General features: G+C 43.7%; 1 pseudogene; it reads left to right on the forward strand.

The window, feature by feature from the left end:
- Nucleotides 1-4,042: 4,042 nt before the first annotated feature.
- On the forward strand, nt 4,043-9,727 carry LOC102937524 (annotated as a pseudogene).
- The last annotated feature ends 11,145 nt before the right edge of the window (nt 9,728-20,872 follow it).

The following is a 20,872-nucleotide window of genomic DNA, read 5'->3' on the forward strand; positions in this document are numbered from 1 at the left end:
TGTCTGCAGGGCAAAAAGCTTGCACAGCTTCCACCTTCCTGGGTCTGACCTCTGAGCATTCAGCATCCTCTGCCCCTCCATGTGCTTCCCACAGCGAGTCCACCCAGGTGGGATCCTGGGGAAGCCAGAGGGTCCTGCACCACAACTTTGCAGTCAGACATGACTCTCAGCCAGCCAGTAAAACAGGTTTATTAGACCACAGGAACACGATCTAAAACAAAGCTTGTAGGTACAGAGAACAGGACCCCTCAGCTGGGTCCACTCTGGGGGTCAGTGAGCCAGACAACCACGTCTGCATTTCACTCCTCGTCCCCAGCCAGCCCCAAACTGACTCACCTTCCAGCCCCTCCTCCTCTGGGCTTTGTCCCTTTCCTGGGCCAGGAGGTCACCGGATTCTTTTGTTCTCCAATCCTTTAGCTATCACCTTGGGGGGGGAAGGGCCCAGGCCATCAGTTGCCAGGAGACAGAGTGTCGTCCATTTATGTACACTGGCCCTTTGCTCTGCAACAATTACACTCCCTTATTCCCACCACCTAGAGACTTAAGAAATGCATAGGGGAAACTGAGGCACCAATATAGTATTCAGAGGAAACATTAAGAACAGTCCCACTTCATCACATCTTCCTGTCCCATCTTTGATGCAAATAACGCTAGGGGAGTTTCCTTAATCCTGTCATCCTTGTCAGGAGGGGTTTAGGTATGTTTTATGCTGCCTTTTTATTGATTTTTGTAAGTCTTTCTTTTGATCGGTTTTGGTTCAAGTAGAGACTGGGGGGAGGGGTCCTTGGTGAGTCAGACAGGCTGGATACTCCGCCCTGGTTCCCCACGAACACATATCTGACAGATAACACCCTAAACATAGTAGATTAGATGGACTTTCACTCTGTTCCAACACTGCATTTCCTACATTCGTAAGATAACAATGATCTATCCATAATATCCTTATGTTTTATACTAATAAGGCTTTAGATTATTAAAACATACCCATTAGAACAAAGAATTCGACCAACCCAAGACTGAAGGTTAATCAGTTGTTTCAGTTTTAAATATATATGTCCTAATAAGCTTTAAGGGAGCAAGTAACAGCACCATTTTATTTCTCTTAATTCTGTTGCTAATTCAAGCTAATGATTGTAGTAAAAGCAAAGCACAGTGTGCCATGGAATAAAAGCTACTTTTGTATTAAATTATATTTAATAAAACATGAAGATCTATGCAACCCCTGCAAATGAATGTGTGAGCTCCTGCATGAATTCTTGGAACTTTTTTTTTTCTTATCTCCTTTTCTTGGAATGGTGAAATTGGTGATACAAATCACTACAGTGGGGGAGGGGATTTAAAGTCCATATGCTAAAGCAGCGGTAGTAGCCATGTTCTGATCCCCCTGCTTCAAGTTAGCTATTAGGAACGCTTTCTTTCTTTCTTCTCTGTGATTTACCAGCCTTTGTACGTGTTTACCTTGGCATTATAATTTGCTCCTCTGCAGTGCTGGAGATGCTCCCTATATAGTGGATGTTTTTAAAAAGCACCCCTTTTCCACGTAGCCTTCTGTGTCTCCTACAGCGCAGACTGAAGGTAAGAGACACATTGGTACTGTACGTTTCACGTATATCCAGACTCTTGCTCGCACGCTTTGTTCTCCAGCTCTCATGCTGGACCTGGCACGTCTGACTGAGGCACTAGATCAGCTGCAGGAGGGAAGGCTGCTGCCGAGCCCTTCCCTTCTCCTCTGGGGATCTGGCTTCTGAGGGGGATTTTGACAGGGAGGAGAGAAGGGTGAGTCCGCCTGCTGCTGGGACCCGGCTAGGACATTCCTGAGCTGCTGGCGCTGTAACACGGGAATGTCCCTCCCGGGCTGCCAGCATCGCGGCTAACTGCACACTCAGCTAACTCCAACCAGCTTTCCGTGGCTCTGGCTCTCGTCCCTCGAGCCACCCTTTCCTAGACACCCATCCTAGTGACCATCCACCCCTCTGGCATTCTCTCCCGGCCGGGATCCCTCCCTCCTTAGCTGCACCCTCCTCTCCCTTCACCTCAGGATCACTCCTCTAGCCACCCACCCCTCGCCCTCCAGCCAGCCGTCCGCAGAGAGCCCCGCTGAGCCGCAGCCCAGCCAGGATCTCCTCCTACCGCCGGCGCTTCCAGGATAGCGGCCGCCGCAGCTCGGCGGCGGTGTAGCGGCTGGGAGCAGGCCCCCACGCCAGCGCTGCTCGACCAGCCGCAGCCGCCGCTAGCAAATCCGGAGCCTCTCCGCTACCTGGGCGAGCAGAAGGACCAGCTCGGCCACCCGCGGGCCGCGCCTGGCCAGGTAAAGGGGAAGGCGGAGGGGTGGGGCGAGGCGTGGCCGCAGCTGGCCTGACAGCTGCTGCGAACGGCCGCCGAGCTCTCCCGCAGCAGCGGGCACCAGCTGCCGCTGACAAAGGGGCTTGCGCTCCACTTCAGGGGAGGCTAGGGCGGGCTTCCGCTCAAAGGGGACTTCGCCGCGCTCAGCCTCGGGCCCCAGTGAATATTAGGAAGGTCTCCCGCGCATTAGAGCGGATTGCTGGGGGCGGGAATCAGGACTGTCCCTTTAAACTGAGAAACAGTTCTCCTGAAGCATAGTTGTCGACAGAGACTGAGCTATAGATCCGGGTGCTGCGCCTCAGGTATTAAAGGGTGCAAACGATCGGAGTCGTTACCTGTAGAAAATTAAAGGTTAGAAAAAGATTTGTCGGCACCCGCGGCGCGCCCGGAGAGACACCCCGGGGCCGATGCGCTTTTTACAGCGCGGTTTGCCTCGCAAGTTGTGTGCTTCGAACTTAAAAATCTCTTGCGTCTTCCCTCCTCTCCCGATCAAAGATCTGTAGACAATATGAAAAGCGTTTTAGCAAAATCGAAGTGCGTTGTTCCCCGGACTAAGTGCCATGAGTGAACATTAAAGGGCGAAAAGGACAATGATTTAATTAGAAAGATTATTTCTAATTCGTTTGTTGGCGAATTAAGTGTCTTTAGGGGGAGGTGAAACAAAACCAGCAGCTTGGGCTATTCCCGATCAACTCCTTGGGATTTCTTCAATTCCCTGAGGGCCGAAATAGATGTATCAATATTTACCCTGCCCTTTTTATTTTAAATATTTTAAATCCACATTGGAAAGACCTAAACCGAACTATTTCACATAACGGTGACTTAGCTTAAGATAAAGAAAGGGTTTAAAGGAGCTATTGCGACAATCTTTGGGTCGCATACACACGGACATCAATATAAGTACACAAATAAAACAAAAAGAAAAGGAGGACTTGTGGCACCTTAGAGACTAACCAATTTATTTGAGCATAAGCTTTCCTGAGCTACAGCTCACTTCATCGGATGCATTCAGTGGAAAATACAGTGGGGAGATTTATATACATAGAGAACATGAAACAGTGGGTGTTACCATACACACTGTAACCAGAGTGATCAGGTAAGGTGAGCTGTTCCTACTCTGGTTACAGTGTGTATGACCTCTATAGTAGTTTCCCAACCTACTCCCTACCTAGAGCCTTTAAAAAGAAATACAATACAATGGGTTATCGTGGTGGCACTCATTTCTGATTTACAATTAGCAAGCTTTTGTTATTTACTATTATATATTAACATTCTATACACGTGTTGGTTCAGTATGTATTAAGACATTAATCCAATCGATTTTCTTTGAGCGCAATGAGCTCGTTTCAATGCATTTTCTGTTCCTTTTTTTTAAAGCGTTGTGGGTGCGCACGTGTTTGATATGGAGGAGTAATTAAAAATACATGACTTCGCTCCGACAGGCGCTCGCGATACCCCATCTTGCTGACGCTATGGGCCCAATCTTGAAGTAATTGGACCCGATCCTGCACTCATGGAAGTCAATGGCAAAACTTCCATTGTCTTTAATGGGAACAGAGTTATGCAAGGGGAGGGGTTAAATGCTGGTTAGCAACATCTAAGCCAACTCCACATCCTGCATCCCAAAAAGGTCACACACAAACCTGGTCTGAAAGGGCTGTGCAACAGGGGCATTCCGTCACCAGCCCTAGCTGTGAGGATGGGGGTAAGGTGCCCATAGATGTTTGAGGAAAAAAATACGCGTGGAAAGGCGTGGTGAGGTTTAGCTGGTAAGGGAGGCTTCCTTTTCAGTATCTAGTAAAAAAGGAATGTTCCCAGATACTAATGTACCTGGCAGACCCCAAGATCTTTCCTTTCCTTTTCCAGTTACCAAATCTACTGCTTCAGGAACTCTTGGAGTTTGGGGGGACTGGTTCCTTCCCACGCGCTGTTAATAAAGTTAATGAGGGCCACCAGAGTCAGTAACCGCAGTTTAATGGCCCCCTACTAAGACACAAGATTGATAGATTAAATAGCAATTCAATCACCTTCCATATCCAAGACCCCCTTCTGGGAACTTGACAGCTAGGTTCGATTGGCGCTGAAAGTGGCGGTGGAGCTGGAGACTCTGGGTTTTGGAGCTCGGTGTGACCGGGGCGGGTGGGAAGCTGGTTCTCGCAGCTCCATTGGGTGTATTGTGGCGGGTGTCTGAGGGTCTAGACCAGAATCCCCAACGTGTGTGGGGAGCCAGTCAGGGGTTGATTGATTCGTCTTTTGCTTCTAGGTAAGAGCCTTAGAGCAAGGAAGCTAACCGCTGGAGACCCAGCTCGAAGCCCTGCGGTGGCCTGGGAGATCTGTATCGAGAGCGGCTGCTGAAGCTGTGCAGAGCCAGGGACCTTAGGAAAGCGCGCAAAGGGTAATAGCCCTGCGCCACAGCCCAGCCTGCTGTATCACAACACACGAGTCTCCCACAGCCACTGGGGAGCACCACAGCAAGCCACGCTGTCCTTCCCCCATCTGTCTGTTTCCACCTGTTGTCCTTCTTATACATAGATTGTGAGCCATTTGGAACAGGGCGTGTCTTTTTGTTCTGTGTTTGTACAGAACCTAGAGAGTTACCCACACACCTCCTGGGTGTGGTGTTCTGTCCCTTCTAATGGCACCCAGACCACCTACAGAGACAGAGATTAAGGAGTCTGCTCTATAGCCTTAGCTAACAGGCAGTTGGCTTTTAGCTCATGCAGTGGAGGCTCCTGCACTCAGCTCCAGAGACCCCCTAGGTTCCATCCCGCCCCTGGTCGACTGGGGTGTGTTGGTGTTACACTAGCACCCTGGGGTCAGCGGTCTTGGTCCATGACTCTGGCTCCTATGCACTACAGTAATAGGTACAAGGGTGCACCACACCCAGGCAGGACAGCACCAAAGTGCTCCACACAGGACCATACTATAGCATGCCTGTGTGTCCCACCCACACAAGAACACGTCACAATGGTGCCACACCCACAGCAATGCACCACAGAATGCCACCCTGTAAAATGCCCAGGAAAATATACCCTGTCACCACACAACAGTGCTTCTTCCCACAGTACTGTAGGTGCAACACCACACTAGACCATGCCACAGGACAGTTGATACACCACAGCTACAACACACACAGAACCACACAGAAAGCCACCCCTCCCACATACAAAGGACACTACAGTGCTTTGCACCATCCTGACTGCACCATCACCACTGGAGAGAAAGTGGGGCCCACCCATCCCTCAGTATGTCACAGGCCACATACTGCACCACTGCTTTCCCCGCGGCTTGGGTATCAAAGGATTCATCAGTCCTTGAAAAGCCTATTAGCAGTGGCTGCCAAGGAAGCTGTGGCCGACCAGCTGCAGTCCATAAAGAAACTCTATGATGATGTGCCTTTGAAGGGAGGAAGAAAGCGGAGAAGAGAATTGAAGCTTTTAGCCCTGTAGGACTGAGTTTATAATTAAGCAAAGCAGATGCAGTTTCATGGAATGCAAGCTATACTCTGCATTGATCCTATCGTGCACTGAAACAATACACCGATTTGGGATCATTCTCATCCTGATATTAGTGCGACCCGAAGCCAGCCGTCCTGGCGACACAAAATGGCAAAGGAGGGAAAGGGGGTGGAGGGAGAGAGAGAAATTTTTTTATGAAGATTATTTCATCTGTTCAGCCATTCTGTCACATACGTTTTATTTCAGAGTGTGCTGTGAAATCAGAGGAAACCATTCTGTACCTACAGAGTGGAGTTCGAAAAGCTAGCGTTGGTGTTAAATGTGAAATCCTTTGCTAGATCTTTATTTTATCTATTTATGTATTTATTTAATTGAAGGATGTGGAGGCTGCCACTTCAGCTCCCGTCTCCCTGGAGAAACAGCTGGGTAATCTGGAGGCTGAAATTGCATTCCTGCAGAGAGTACACAGTGAGGTTAGATTTAGAGGTTTGTACGTCTACTTGTCTTAAACATCACTTTCCAATCCTTCTGTTCTGGAAGCTCAGCAGAAGTATCGTATTATTTACCATGTACTGTGTGTGTTTCTGTCAGAACAGGCAATCGAAGATTTGATGAAACAGAGCTACAGTGCTTCAGCGTGTGTTGATGTCTCCTGCTCAGTCCCAGACCTGGCTCCTGCTCTGAGGGACATTCAGATAGAGTCTGAAGGAATTGCAGCCAAGAACCTGCAGGTAAAATTATACTTCATCGGATCTGCAAAATGAAATTATCTGTCAGCCTTTGCTGATAAAAAAATCCTTGTTCGTGACAAACATGTTTAATATATTTACTATGCCATCTCTAGAAACAAACATCCACAATATAGACAGATATCTTCATAAGAGAAATATTTCTCCTACTACACATGCCACAAAAGGCATAGAAAGGCATGGAGGGAGAGCCTACGTTCAATGGCTGTACACTGCAAGATTAATTTTAAAATTACAAGTACATTTTACTTATTTACTTACAGTTATCTATAGCCCTCCATACAATAGCTGGCAATATTCCCATTACTTTAACTATATTTATGAATTAATGAAATCACTGAAACACATATTTTCTTTCATATTTGACTATAAATATTCATGTTTGCCATATTCCGTTTAATTTCCCCTCAGGAAATAGACGAATGGTACAAAACCAGATTTCTTGACTTTAATCAACCTTCCACAAAACACGCCGAGAATTTGAGACGTTTCAGGGAAGAAGTAGGGAACTGCAAAAGAAGTGTAAGTGGATTTGAAAACCCCTTCCAGCTTATGTTATGTCACTTCTAATGCAACCCTTTGTTCTGATTTCACTAAGTTAGGTAATGTGACAGTCGTCTGATATATTTTCCAGTAATGGTGGTCTTTTAGGCTATATTTGCAGGGAGGGAGGTGGACTGGAGGAGTGGTGACTCTATGTATGACCCCGTGTCAAACCGGTAGAAAGCATACGCGAATAATATTTTATATAACTTCGGCTACTTATTAATTCCCACATCTGAAATCAACGTGTAGATCGGTTCAGATCATCTGAAAAAATGACTGACAGGGTTAGAAGACAATTAGTTTGCAATAGAACATGGCTTGTTTGGAAGAAAGTGACACTTCTAAAGACAGACAGCTCCTTGGTGTGGAGTCTAGGTGCCATTCGGGGTAGATTTATTAAGCTGTGAAAAACCCAGTGAAATAGCAGTTGCTAGTGAAGTCCACACTTTAATTTCCAGCATAAGGACAAATACTAAGGTAAGTGTCAGAGACTGAGGTGTTATTAAAAGTTACTATCTTACAGATAGCTAGATCCCTTTGACAGGTTAGGTTAGGGTACAAAGTCCAAACCTCCTTCCTAACCCACATTTAAAATCAACCAAGCTGCAAACCTCCAACACAATAATTTATTATTTCAAAGGATTTTCATTTCTGGGCCCTAGAGACTCCTACACTTTATTTACCACACCTCCTCCCAGTAAAACCTTTACAACAGACAGAAATGCAATATCGAATTTCAAGTCAATGCATTTTCTTCTGATTTCCACATATTTTGGCCAGATAGGAACATATTCAATTTTCCCGTGGCTTAGGTACACTTATATTAAGTGTATGTTTGATACAAAGTGGGTGTGCCCAGTTCTAGCATAGAATATGGGGGATGCAGACATGCAGGATTCAGTGCAGCACAAACTATTCATATTGAGCAGGTGTTTAAATTGGCCTCAACCTCTTCCTTGCAGGCGAGGTTCGTTTTGAAGAGGATTTTTTATTACGGTATGGTGCAGCTTTATTAAAATCGAAATCTGTTGTGGCACTGGAAACTTTTCTCATTTCTGTCCAAAACCATTTCATTTCTTGGGATACTTGTGGAGATAAAAGACAAGATTTCAAGGCTCAGAGCCTGGTCCCATTAAGTCCATGGGAATTTTGCCTGTGACTTCAATGAGGCCAGGATTTCATGGCAGGAGTGAACAGATCGGTGGTTTCGCATTGCACTCTTCTGGTGCTACAGATTAAGGTCCTTAAAACAGAAATGCAGCATTAGCGATTCAGATCAAGCAAATCCAAGAGGAATACACCGAAGTGACTGAAGAATTACAGGCAAGCTACATCTCGTAGGTTTTAATTTAATTTAATTTTTTCCTCTTTGCAAATATTGAATTAAGCCAATAGGTAAACTAGGCCAATATAAAACTATCCTGAATTTTAATTATTAGGAGCCATCTTTCGGAGTAGGCAGTCACTAGACTTAAATACACGTCTTTCGACTGCCTTGTAGATCTTTGAAAAGCAGGAAACCTGGCACACCTTTCTCTGTCCTGATTTATTTTTGCTAGTCCTTTCTGCAGTTAACAAGAATTCTTCACACAGTACCCTTTGCACAGCTCACTCCGGCATATTAACATCCTAGACCGGCTTTTGATTAATTGCTCTCTTTGGATGCGATCAGACGAAAGATGTGTGTTGATCTTTTCAGGAGAAAACACAAACACTGCAAGAGGAACTGAAAGCAATGAAGGAGAAAATTGCCCTCCATCTGTGTGACTAGCAAAATCTCCTGCACGTGAAAAAATGGCTTTGGACGTTGAGATCGCCACATATAAGTAATGATGCTGATGAAGAAGCAGATTTATGCCAGATTCACACGCGATCCTCGTTCGCTTGTTTGTGCTTTCTTTAGCTTTCGGGGTCTCCTTCATTCCACAGTCACGCTCAATGCTACGGTGCTTTTTGTTTTTTTTAAGGAAGCTGACTGAAAGTGAGGATAGAAGAACTGGTGACCTCTCTGAGTGGGCTCCATCTCATAGGCAGGATGACAGGCCATGGGCAGGGCAGTACCATTGAAAACATTGCCGAAGGTCAGGCTGAGCCTGTAGATATCACCCCCAGCAAACCTGTGCTTATCAGGTAAAGGAGTCATTTCCACCTGGATAGGGACCGATAGGAAAAACATATGACGAAAATGCAAGGGAATAACAGAAACCTTGAGATTCACAGGGATGGGGGAAATCGTATGTAATTATTGGGAATCACACTACTTCAGTATACTATTTTCTCTCACAAGCCGAAGTAATGACTGATCGAGGTTCTGATGTAACCATGCCCCTAGAATAATCCACTCAGGCTTGCACTGTATGTATTTAAAAGTATTTCTGACCCTGTATCTTCAGCTGACTTTGCACCATTCCTAATGCGTTGGCACAGTCTAGGAGGTCGTGTCTGTGATTTGCACAGGGGTTATTACTGCTTCATTAGTACCTTTGAATGTTCATTATTTTTGCCCCACCGGTTTTCATTCATTACCAGTATCTTCCCCTTAAAACAGTTGAGACAGACAAAGCCTACATCCAGGAAGACACCCGAAAGAGGATGCTAAGGATTACTGGTGCTACTGCGGCTGAGAGCTAAGAAGAATACATCACGATGATAATTTGCTTGGGATCAAAGAAAAGAGAGTCAAATGCCACACGCTTCAATCTTTCTAACTTTAGCGCCTTTAGTCAAACCGCATTTCCAAACTATGCATGGTTTTTAAACCTGGTTTGTCGCTTTTATTAAATTAAATAAAATTATGAGCATGCATTTTTTGCCTGAGTTGGTCCCTTTTTCTTCTGCTCTGTTTAATGATTACCCAAAGCAAGGCATTGTGCATTATTTCGCAAAGGTATTTGTTAGCCTTTAAAGGACCTGACAGTTGTTATAACATTTTGCATCTCTGAAACATTTACTAGTAACCTATTTTCCAAGTTTCAGAGTAGCAGCCGTGTTAGTCTGTATTCGCAAAAAAGAAAAGGAGGACTTGTGGCACCTGAGAGACTAACCAATTTATTTGAGGATAAGCTTTCGTGAGCGACAGTCAGTCATCCGATGAAGTGAGCTGTAGCTCAGGAAAGCTTACGCTCAGATAAATTTGTTAGTCTCTAAGGTGCCACAAGTCCTCCTTTTCTTTTTTCCAAGAAGTGTCATGTGGTAAAGTCTAACCTTATGAGAAGTTTCCATCCCGAAAAATCGCCAACCTTGGTGAAGATAAATGAATAGAAAACAGAGGAACATGTTAATTAATTAGATCTTACATAGATCACGCTTGAAGAAATTTTTTTTACAAAAGAAGACCTGACTTTGCCGGAATAATTTTCATTCCCATCTATTAAAAATGATTCGGCTCTAAACTAGAAGCTCGCTTTATGTTTTTGAGCAGGGCCCTATTATTTTTGTATTTTATGTTTTCTAATCTATATCGCTCCACAGACACACTCGCACGTGTTACTTAAGAGAGAGAAAAAGATTTTGACTCAGCTGTTGGCGATTTCATGGAAAGGATTGTTAAGAAACTCTCCTCCTAACATCACACCAAACTTGAAACATGTCTCTCAAACACAAAGCAGCGCCTAAATCAAAAGCTTCTTTTCAGCTCCATTTCTGAAAGGTTCACTCAGGGTGAATTACAATTTATTCCAGAGAAAATAAACTGCTCTGGTTAAAAGAAAATGCCTCCACACTCGCAGAAAGCCAGGGAGAATTATAAGGGGTCACCCCATCACCCGAACTGTCGGTCCGGTATAATTATAATAATACACTTTCCACACAGACATGCTTATTTGCGCCAAATCCAGGCTATTTGACAACAATTCCGAAGTTACATCGCAAGACTAATCAGAGTATTGTATCCCTTTCTTACAAAGGTGACGTGATATGTTCCGAGCAACACAAACATGGCAGGAAAGCCTATTTCCGTTTTGGCAGGCTATTGTTTAGTGCTAACAGAGCCCAGTATGAAAATGTACCTTTATTTCTTTACTGAACATTGGACCTACCTATGTATGTTCCCTTCGAATGATGGAAATAACTGCTGCCGTTCCCCGTCATCAGAACTAGCAACCTGTTATTGAATGACTGGGTGATTTTTCTAATTCAGCACCGTCACAGGTAGTTATCATCAGAAGCTTTACAATGGCCTGATTCTGGTTTCCTCAACTGCCCAGACAACTTCCCTCCTCTTCCGCCTTTTAGATATTGAGCTCCTGGGGGAGCTCAAAGATGTATCGTTTTGTCTTAACTCAGAAGTTGTGTGTACTGACGTTCAAGGGAAGCACGTGGGATAAAGAGGGACACTGTGTTGGTCCATTGTAGTGAACTCTTGGTTTGAAGAGCGTACGGACTTACCCAGAAATCCCACAGGTCCACTGAAGGTTAGCTCCATCCACGGCTATTCGTCAACAAGGTCCGGAGGCAACCCCACGCTCCAGGTGTCCCTAAACCAGCAACTGCCAGAAGCTGGGCCTGGAAGACAGGGGATGGATCACTCAGACTGTTCGGTTCAATCCCCCAAGCATCTGGCACTGGCCATTGCCAGAGACAGGATGTGGGCTAGATGGGCCGCTGGTCTGACGCAGAGTGGGGGGTTCTTATTCACAGTAGCAACACAGCCGCTTACAGTGCTTATGTGGTAAACCCTCATAAGTTGCCAAGGCAGCCTGGACAGTCGGAATCAAAGCAAATCGGAATAGTTTGCGTTAAGAGCAGCATGCCACAAAGGGGTTTTGCTTGCTTCAGTTGTGTGTTGGGGCTATTCATGAGTGAGTGTCTGTAATTTTGATACTTATGCGAAATGAGGGCCACGTAGACCAAAACTTGATATGACCACTGGCACAATAGTCCATAATGACAGCTTCAGGTGTTTTGTGATGAAAATGCAGATACTCTTCTGCCGGGAAGTCATCTCATGAGACAGATTTTTGTTATAATTTCCAGAACATAATAAATGTTTGGCCTTCTATACAAGGCCAAAACAAACAAACAAACAAAATCCCCACCAGTGGAAAATCCAGACACAAGGTATAGCTCCACCCAAGGTGCAAAGTTAAGACCCTGATTATCCTTTTAGAATAAGGGCATTAAAGATCTATTTGGCGTCATATGTACATGTTTTTATGAACCGGGAGCATCAATGCGAGCAACACGACATGGTCCGCAAACGGCAGCTCGATTCTGGATATTTGTTCAAGCTTTCTGAAGATGTGTGTGTGTGTGTTGAATATGTGTCACATTTATTTTGAAAGCGCGGTCTGAGCATTCAGTAATACTGTATAAAGTCCATACCTGCGGACTTTTTTTTTTTCATTTTGAAGGCAATAATATGGTTTAGTGGACCCAATCCTGCAAATCTGTATTCATGTGAACAGCTTCTACACATACGAGCACTCCACCGAAGCCAAGGGCACTGCTGCAGTGAGTAATGGCTAGGTGCTTTACACATCGACTTGATTTTCCCTTCCATTCTATGGCAAGACTTGGGGGAAACGCAGCTTTTAAATATAGTGCTAGTAATTCTTTATGGGAATAAGCAACAATGGACAGGAAGACAGAAGACAGCCTTGACTCTAAAACTGAGGATTATCAAGCGTCATCTTAACACAAGAGTTGGCTGGCGCCAAGTCGTTTTGAATGCAGGTTATTTCGAGCCTGGCTGGCAAAGATTTTAAGGCGAGAGGTTTGTTTAAAAGATTCCGTGGCAGAAGCATCCAAGTAGCAAAAGGATCTCTCTTTCTAGTTAGGCTATTCCCGGAGAGCGTGAAGGAGATAAAAGGCGTGTGTGTGTGTGTGTGTGTGAGAGAGAGAGAGAGAGAGAGAGAAAGAGAGAGAGAGAGAAAAGAGACAGAGAGACCGAAACTTCTGAGTGAAAGACTCTCCTCTCTTCCATACACATTTTAAAACCACGATTCAGAGATGACATTGAATGGGAAGAGGCAGCGCTTCAGCAGCAATGTTAAACTATTTTTATTTAGGGATTTAAAAACAAAACAAAACAGCACAACAATGAATATGAGGCAACAACATTTGTACTAAAACTACATAAATTACAAGGAAAATGACTTCTTGACAGATGACACCTATGTGCTGCTTTAGCTTCCTTGACCACACAACCGTCATCATCAATAGATTGTTTTCAGTTTGAAAAATATGACAAGGATGAAGGAAAAGGGCATTATACTTCCTCCTGATGTATAAAACGAGATCTGAAAATAGACTTGTGCACAGAGCCTATATACTAGAGGTAACGTGGGTTTAAGCCTTGGCTGTTCTATGTATCCATTTAGTTTCCTGTTTCAGACATTTCTACTTTATTAAAAAGAAGTCAAGTCACTTTAAGCAGGAACCAGAGGAGAAACCTTCAGTTTGTCAGATTCATTAATTAGAGAGCTGCATACACTAGAAAAATACTCTGCTTCTTCCCTGCCTCCCCACTATTTCACCATGAGGAAATGTTTACCAGAGTGTAATGAACAGTTTGTGATAGCTGGGTTTTTGCAAAACTTCCATTTGTCCTTGCTGATAGTCATGTCTTGCAAAGCAGAAAATGATGAAACCCTTTACAGCATTATGGGTTCTCATTAAAAATCCAGCTCTCACAGCCATTTCTTCGTCTTACTGGCAAAACCTATCACTTTCCCCATTTAGGTCATTACCAGCCAGCCAGCCCGCCCTGTCTTGCTCTCTGGTGCCGCTACAGAAAGAAATCTTCCCTTCTAGCAGCTACCATTCTCTCTCTCTCTCTCTCTCCCTCCCCCATACTAGTGGTTTCCCTGGCTCTTCTCAGATCAAGTGCTGAATTCAATAGAAGTCTAGGGGTGAAATCTTACTCAATCTGTCTGTCCCCAGCACAGCATTTAAATGCATATTTATTTATAGTAAGGACATCAATGGAATAGGACCCAGGAAATTTGGGTTACATGCCCCAGGGTCTGCCACTGGCCACTTGGGCAAATCATGGCTCCTCCTCGTGCCTCAGTTTCCCAAATGGGAATTATTCTACTTGCTTCGTAAGGTGCTTTGGCTGAATGAAAGCACTATATAAGAGCTAGGTGGATGATGATTGCTATTAACAGTATTATTGAATATCCAGTAATAATATATTGTATTATGATGCTGTTCAGGACGAAGGTTTATTAGAAAATTGTTTCATATTATAGCTACAATTACTCAGAAAATAGAACATTTATTCTACAAGATATGACAACCCCTGATAACTCTTAAGGAAAAATGTACACTGTGTATAAAGACAGATTTTTGAGTAGCAGCAGTGTTAGTCTGTATTCGCAAAAAGAAAAGGAGTACTTGTGGCACCTTAGAGACTAATAAATTGGTTAGTCTCTGAGGTGCCACAAGTACTCCTTTTCTTACTGTGTATAAAGAATCAAGCGAAACATTGCAGAGGGATTATTTGAGTGGGAAAGTTTGACAGAATGCACTCTCTTTGGTTATATATTTTAGCTGTGTGTGTCTCCCTACAGTTTTATTATCCCTGGATCAGATTCAAAAACAGACTTGAAAATATCTAGCTCTCCACTATTTTCAGAGAAGTAGCCTAAACAGAGAGAATCAGTGAAAATATTCAAATTAGAAGAGTCCCAGCATGCCGTCTTTATGTAGGAAAAATCATATTGATATGAATGATCCTTTTGTCTGCCTCAAAGCTGCAGGAGCAGACCATTTAGGTGATACAACATATTAAAATGCCATAACAATACTCTAAAGGAGTTAAAATAGAGAGTATACCTCTATACAATGTATTTCAAGGGATTAAGAAGACATCATAAAACAAATGTATCAACGTACACAAAAAGGTTCACAAGTATTTCCTGGCACATCTGTGAAACATCGAAGTTAATCTAATCACCAGTTTGCCTTTAAGTTGTGTTTTTGAATAATACTCGTAAAAGCTTCAGTTAAGTGTGCGCTAGCTGTGTCAAAAAGAAGCAGTTCCTTTCACTGCTTTCCACTGGCTTTTATAGAGTTTGGATCAACCCCAGTGTGAACATCTGATTACAAACCTTATTTGTGTCAATCGTTCATGAGTGCATAACATTCTAACAGGACAGTACTAAAGAGATAAAATGAAAATAACCAATCTGCAATACGAGTGCGGATCCTTGGTTAATCCTAAAATGTTGTATCTGCGCTGTTTATTTCTTCTCCCTAGATGCCGGGCTTGACATTTATTAGTACCAAATATCCCCTATTTATCTGCACTTTCCACTGTTCCAACCTCTCCAGGTCACTTTGCGGTTTGGCTCGGTCATTTTGCGTCATTGCTCTCTCTCCTATTGTGGGGTCATTCATAGATTTGATCATAGAGTAATCTAAAGCTCAGGAAAGGATGAGATTGCTTAGGGATAGAGTGTAGAAGAGGAGAGAACAGAGGAGAAATCGCTGGCGGGAGCAATAATATGGTGGTGGGAGGTGCAGTCAGAGAGGTTAGAGGAGAACCATGAAAGGTAGGGAGCAGCTTCCGGGACAGGGTAATACTAAAGGTAGTGGATAAATGAAGGATAAGGGTGGAGAAGAAGCCTTGAGGTATGGTCTAGAAAAGGTCACTGGTAACTGATGAGGAAAATGTTAAGGGCGTGGAAGGAGCAAAAACCAGATGTTAGGGAGCAAAGCAAGAGCTTGGGGAGAGGTATTCAAGGCAGTGTGAGTAGCAAGTATATTCCAAATTAGAGGCACAGGAGAGGAATGGGTGTTAGAAAGAAGGATGGGGGCTGATGGGTCCGAGAGAGGGCCTTTTGAGGACAGAGGAGAGGGCATGCAGAGAAGATACCAGATTGAGAGGAATGAGGTACGGTGGGGCAAAGAAGGTCAGGAATCAGGAGGGCGAAGGACTAGTAAAAGATACGTCCAGCAAATAGCACCAATCTTCTCTTTAAAAGCCTCAGCAAGAAGCTGGGCAGAGAGGAAGGATTATAAAATGGAAGGCCGCTGGAGGGAAGAGGGAGAAGAGGACACGAGAGAATTAAGGAAGGGAGGAGAAGTACAGTAATTTGGCAAGGGAGTAACCCTGCTGAATGGAGAACACACAGGTTCTAGGCCTGGCAGTTTATGAGACATCTTGACAACAGACATGCTGGCTGAGAGAAAATGTAAGCAGTTTAGAAAATGTAAACAGTTTAAAAAAGCCCCAGTACCAATTTCTCTCTCATCCATGAAGACCAAAAAACAAATCCAAAAGAATAAACCAAATAATCCAATCAGATAAATACAGTCCTTGCTATTAGCCACAATCAATGTTAGTCCCAAGATATTAAAAGTTGCGTATACAACAGCAAGGATCCTGTTTGTTTGATTGACTGGAAGACTGCCAGGTATCTGTATATTGCTACACTCCGCTGCTGAAAATTACTCAGCTGTGTGTAGAAGTGTCATTTGTTTTAAATAAGGCAACTCTAACGATAGTTTTCACCAGGACTCTCAGGTGAGAACGTGTTCTTTGCTAACTAGTGGGGTCCTGGGATTTCAGCAGGATGTCGAATAGTCTTCTCAGGGGGCTATGCAGAGATAATGGCTGCGCACAGAGTTTGAGCTAAAGCTTATTGTAATCAATTGAAGGATTACCATTAACTCCAATAGGCTCGACCTAATTGATAGGGTATTGTAGAGAAATATTTGCCTTGTTCTGTATCCTTCATTCAATGACCAAAGCATTTTTGACGTAATTATGTCATAGACTTCTTTTTGGTTGAATTACAAAGAACCATGTGTCTGAGCATGATCATCTATAATATTACACCTGAAGAAATGCAAGGTCTAGGGTTCTGACATTGCAGGCATTCAAAGGCGGGAATCGGTCATTTATTGCCACATTTCAGCTAAACCCTTTCCATCCTGCTCTGTCTGGTCACACTTTGTACTACAGACAAGTCAATTAAAACAAATAATATAGGATCAACACCGCATATTTTGAAGCAGAAAATACATTGGGCGCATTCTTTGCCCTTGATTTACTTGCTTAACCCCAATGATGTGCACAGGAGCCGTGCACAATATGGCCCATGTTTGCCTGGAACAATGTTAGCCATTCCTGAGTTCGAGGCCCAAATTTTCCAGGGAATGTTGTAATTACATCTCAAGGGACAAATTCATCCTATGGTGTTGCACTAGGTATGAATTTGGCTCGTTAGATCCTGAATTTTGCATTTTAATCTAATTTACCGTGACAATACCAAAATATGTGAGTGGCTAGACCGCTTTCTATCGCTCATATGTCAGAGGAGACTCGAGCTCACATACTGTGTAATTTAAGTTCAACTGTAATTTACATTACCCAAATTTGAGTCTGCCCGAGAAAGAGAGCCGGATACAAAGGAAACCGTGTGGGGTATGGTAATTCTGTCAATTTTTATTCCAAAACGGCCCTTCCCCACAAACTCGGTTGTATCCGATCTGGTGGAAGACCTCAGAATATTATTTATTATTTATAGTGTGCATTTGTGTCCGGTTGGTTTCAGGTTTTCAGACAGGTCCCAGAAATGTTGGCCAATAACGCTGAGACAAACCCTACATTATGTAAACAGTGTCATGGAACCTTTAATGTCCACCACACAGAAAAGCCAGGGTCTGCGTTTTAAGGTGTCATCTCAAACATTAAACTTCATGGTAGTTAGTCCATTCTCCCCTGAAAGGAAGGGCAGAGGACTTTGTCTAAATTTGACCTTGTGGTTCCAGGACTCCGGATGTTTCCCAACATTAGGCTGCATGGATAGCTAGGTATGATCCTTGGGGCAGTACATGGTCCTTAACCAAATGACAAAAAGTGATCTGGTGTAGATCTGGACGTTGTCTTCTGCATAAGTGAACACAAGTATCAACTGATGTCTGAAAATACAGGGGGTATTGGAAAGCATGACTGGACATTCTGTCTTTCAGACTATTAACTAGTTTCAGCTGTTTAGACGCTATTTCCCAGTAACGTTCTCTAGGGATAGAAAACTGAGCCATGTATTGGGTGTGGACAAAAGCAACCCGGATACATTGTCAGAAGAGTGCATGTCGTATGGTTCATTTAGAAACAGGTCATTGTTAGGTTTACAATGCTCTTCAAGATGCCCATTCAACAAGTGCGAACCATCATCGCACAAAGGATCATACTAATGAGTCGTGGCATAAATATATGCATATCTGTCATGCTCAATATATATGCTTTTGGATCAATAAATGTTCAATATAACTTATAGCTGAGCTGTCAGGAAAATTAAAAGGAAATCACTCCGAAGAGAGATTATTACAATTATAGACAAACGTCGAGCTGTCAAAAGATTCCAAAAATCACCAAATCCCAGTTAGATCACTGGGTAAAAAAGGGGGGGAAAACACTTTCCCGTTTTGGGATGACTGGCTGTGGTGTTTTAAATGAATGCGCCTTCACGATAGTTCCTCAGCATGAGAACGCTTCTTCGGCCTAACGATGCAGCCTCAGGAACTCCTGTAAAACTCACACTCAAGTCAATGAGAGTTCTGTCTAGTGAAGATTGAAGAAAGGACTGTAGGGATTGGCCGTTGACATAGCTAGCTAGCTAGATGCCATGTGATTTTTATTTGTAATATTTGTCTATGATAGTTAGCATATGGTTTGGATGCTGTGGGATTTCGAGAACCTAACTACTGATATCTGGGTGTGATTGATTTGACTGAACAATTATTAAGTACTATTAGTAAATGACCGTAAATCGACGTATAAATTACTCTTCTACACAATCTAGTTTTGGTAAGGTACAAAAAAACAAAAACAAAAAACAATAAGAGGCCTGATGGCTACTCCTTCACCTCACTGCTTTGTCTTTTCCTTAAGCCATGTGATCCGCCTGTGTGTATATTTTCCTCTGTAGCAGACCCATCTCTGTCAGTTACTCCGGAGTGGGAGAGAATGATGCAGAGATTTAGGAATAAGGGACAGGTCTGGATTTTTAGGGCTAAACTCTAGGGCTCCGCTCCCCTCACTCCCATGGAGTTTGGCAGAGAACTTGGCCCTTTTTGTTTGCAGCATTCAGAAAACGTATTTCTTTCTTGGTCTGTTTTTTTCTATATTCGAACCATACACACCTTACAAAAGAATCTGTGTATTGGTTTTCAAGGGCTTCATACTATTCTGGCACAAACGGCACAACACACACTTTTCACGTTTCTCCTAAGGCCGAGAACTGCTGATGCACCAAGATCGAGCAAATAAATGATCGTGAACTAACACTACCTAGGATCCGAGCCCTCGCCCACCGAATAGCAAATTTCCCAGTTATTTCAGTGAGTGCAGAACCGGGTCCAACAAGAACATAACATAAGAAAGGCCCTACTGGGTCAAACCAAAGGTCCATCTAGCTCAGTATCCTATTTTCCAGCAGTGGCCAGTGCCAGGTGCCCCAGAGGCAATGAACAGAACTGGTAATCATCAAGTGATTCATCCCCTGTCAGCCATTCCCAGCTTCCGGCAAACAGAGGCTAGGAACACCATCCCTGTCCATCCTGGCTATTAGCCATTGATGGACATATCCTCCATGAATGTATCTAATTCTTTTTTTAACCCTGTTATAGTCTTGGCCTTCACAACATCCTCTGGCAAAGAGTTCCACAGGTTGACTGTGTGAAGAAATACTTCCCTTTGTTTGTTTTAAACCTGCTGGCTATTAATTTCATTTGGTGACCCCTAGTTCTCCCCCCCCACACACACGTGAAGTGAAGTTAAAGGTGTGGTGGGGTTGGGAACCCACAAGGGAGAAAATTAGACCATTCACGATCACTTGTGCATACGTTGCCTCTGCCGCTGGAATGAGATATACAGTATCCTTTCCGAGCTTCTGAAATAACAAGATTCCATTTTCCATACATTCTGTTCGGAATCCCTCCCTTGAGTCAGCCTGTAACCACCGCATCACGGTTTGTGGCAGCCCCTGAACTGCAAGACGTGAAATGATTCCGCTCTCTCAAACTCATTACCCTCGTTTTGTGAGTCAATAAAAGCCATCTAAAATATTTGTCTCTTTTTCTGTTCCGGCACGGGGTAGGCAGAGAGCTATTTCTGTGCTGTGAATCAACTCGCAGTTATACATTGTACATTGCATATATGCCACATACAAAACATACATCTTAGATCGATTCAAAATAAGGGTAACATATGGGCAACGGGTGGTTGAAAAAAATCCTCTGTTGACTATGACCTATAGAGTTTGCTGGTCTGAAACGTAGGAATCCTATGGAATATATATATAAAAAAGAGAATCTTCTATTTTTTTCTACGGTAATCTTTTCCTCTAGTGGATGCGAAACTCACAGATAAATCGTCTGAGCCCTCAATGAAGCTACACTCGTTTACATCAGCGGTAGAATGTCTGATCCTGCTCATCCTCAGGTCAAAGGCATAACTCCTCTTGATTTCAATGGAAGCAAATGGGAACCATCACGACTGACCAGCGGGTTCATTTAGTTTTAGAACTTTAAATCAGCAATAAAATGTGTACTGCAAGTATATTCCCTGATTTGAAGACGATCAGGATCGAGAAAGACCCCTGTCCGTCCAGAACTGATCCCCTTCACGCAGCCCCTATGCGGGCAAAACTTCTATTTACTTAAATGGGAATCTTGATTGATGAAGGAATTCAGGATCGGGCCTATTGTGTCCCAGGTTCTTGCTGCCCGAGTATATTGATCAGGATTTAGCATACAAAGGGTGAATCAGAGCTGTGGGGATGTCTTTTTCGAGGTAAACCACCGGTCGACCGTGGGATTCAA

This window comes from Chelonia mydas, chromosome 3 (genome assembly GCF_015237465.2).
Source record: "Chelonia mydas isolate rCheMyd1 chromosome 3, rCheMyd1.pri.v2, whole genome shotgun sequence".
Taxonomy (NCBI): Eukaryota; Metazoa; Chordata; order Testudines; family Cheloniidae; genus Chelonia; species Chelonia mydas.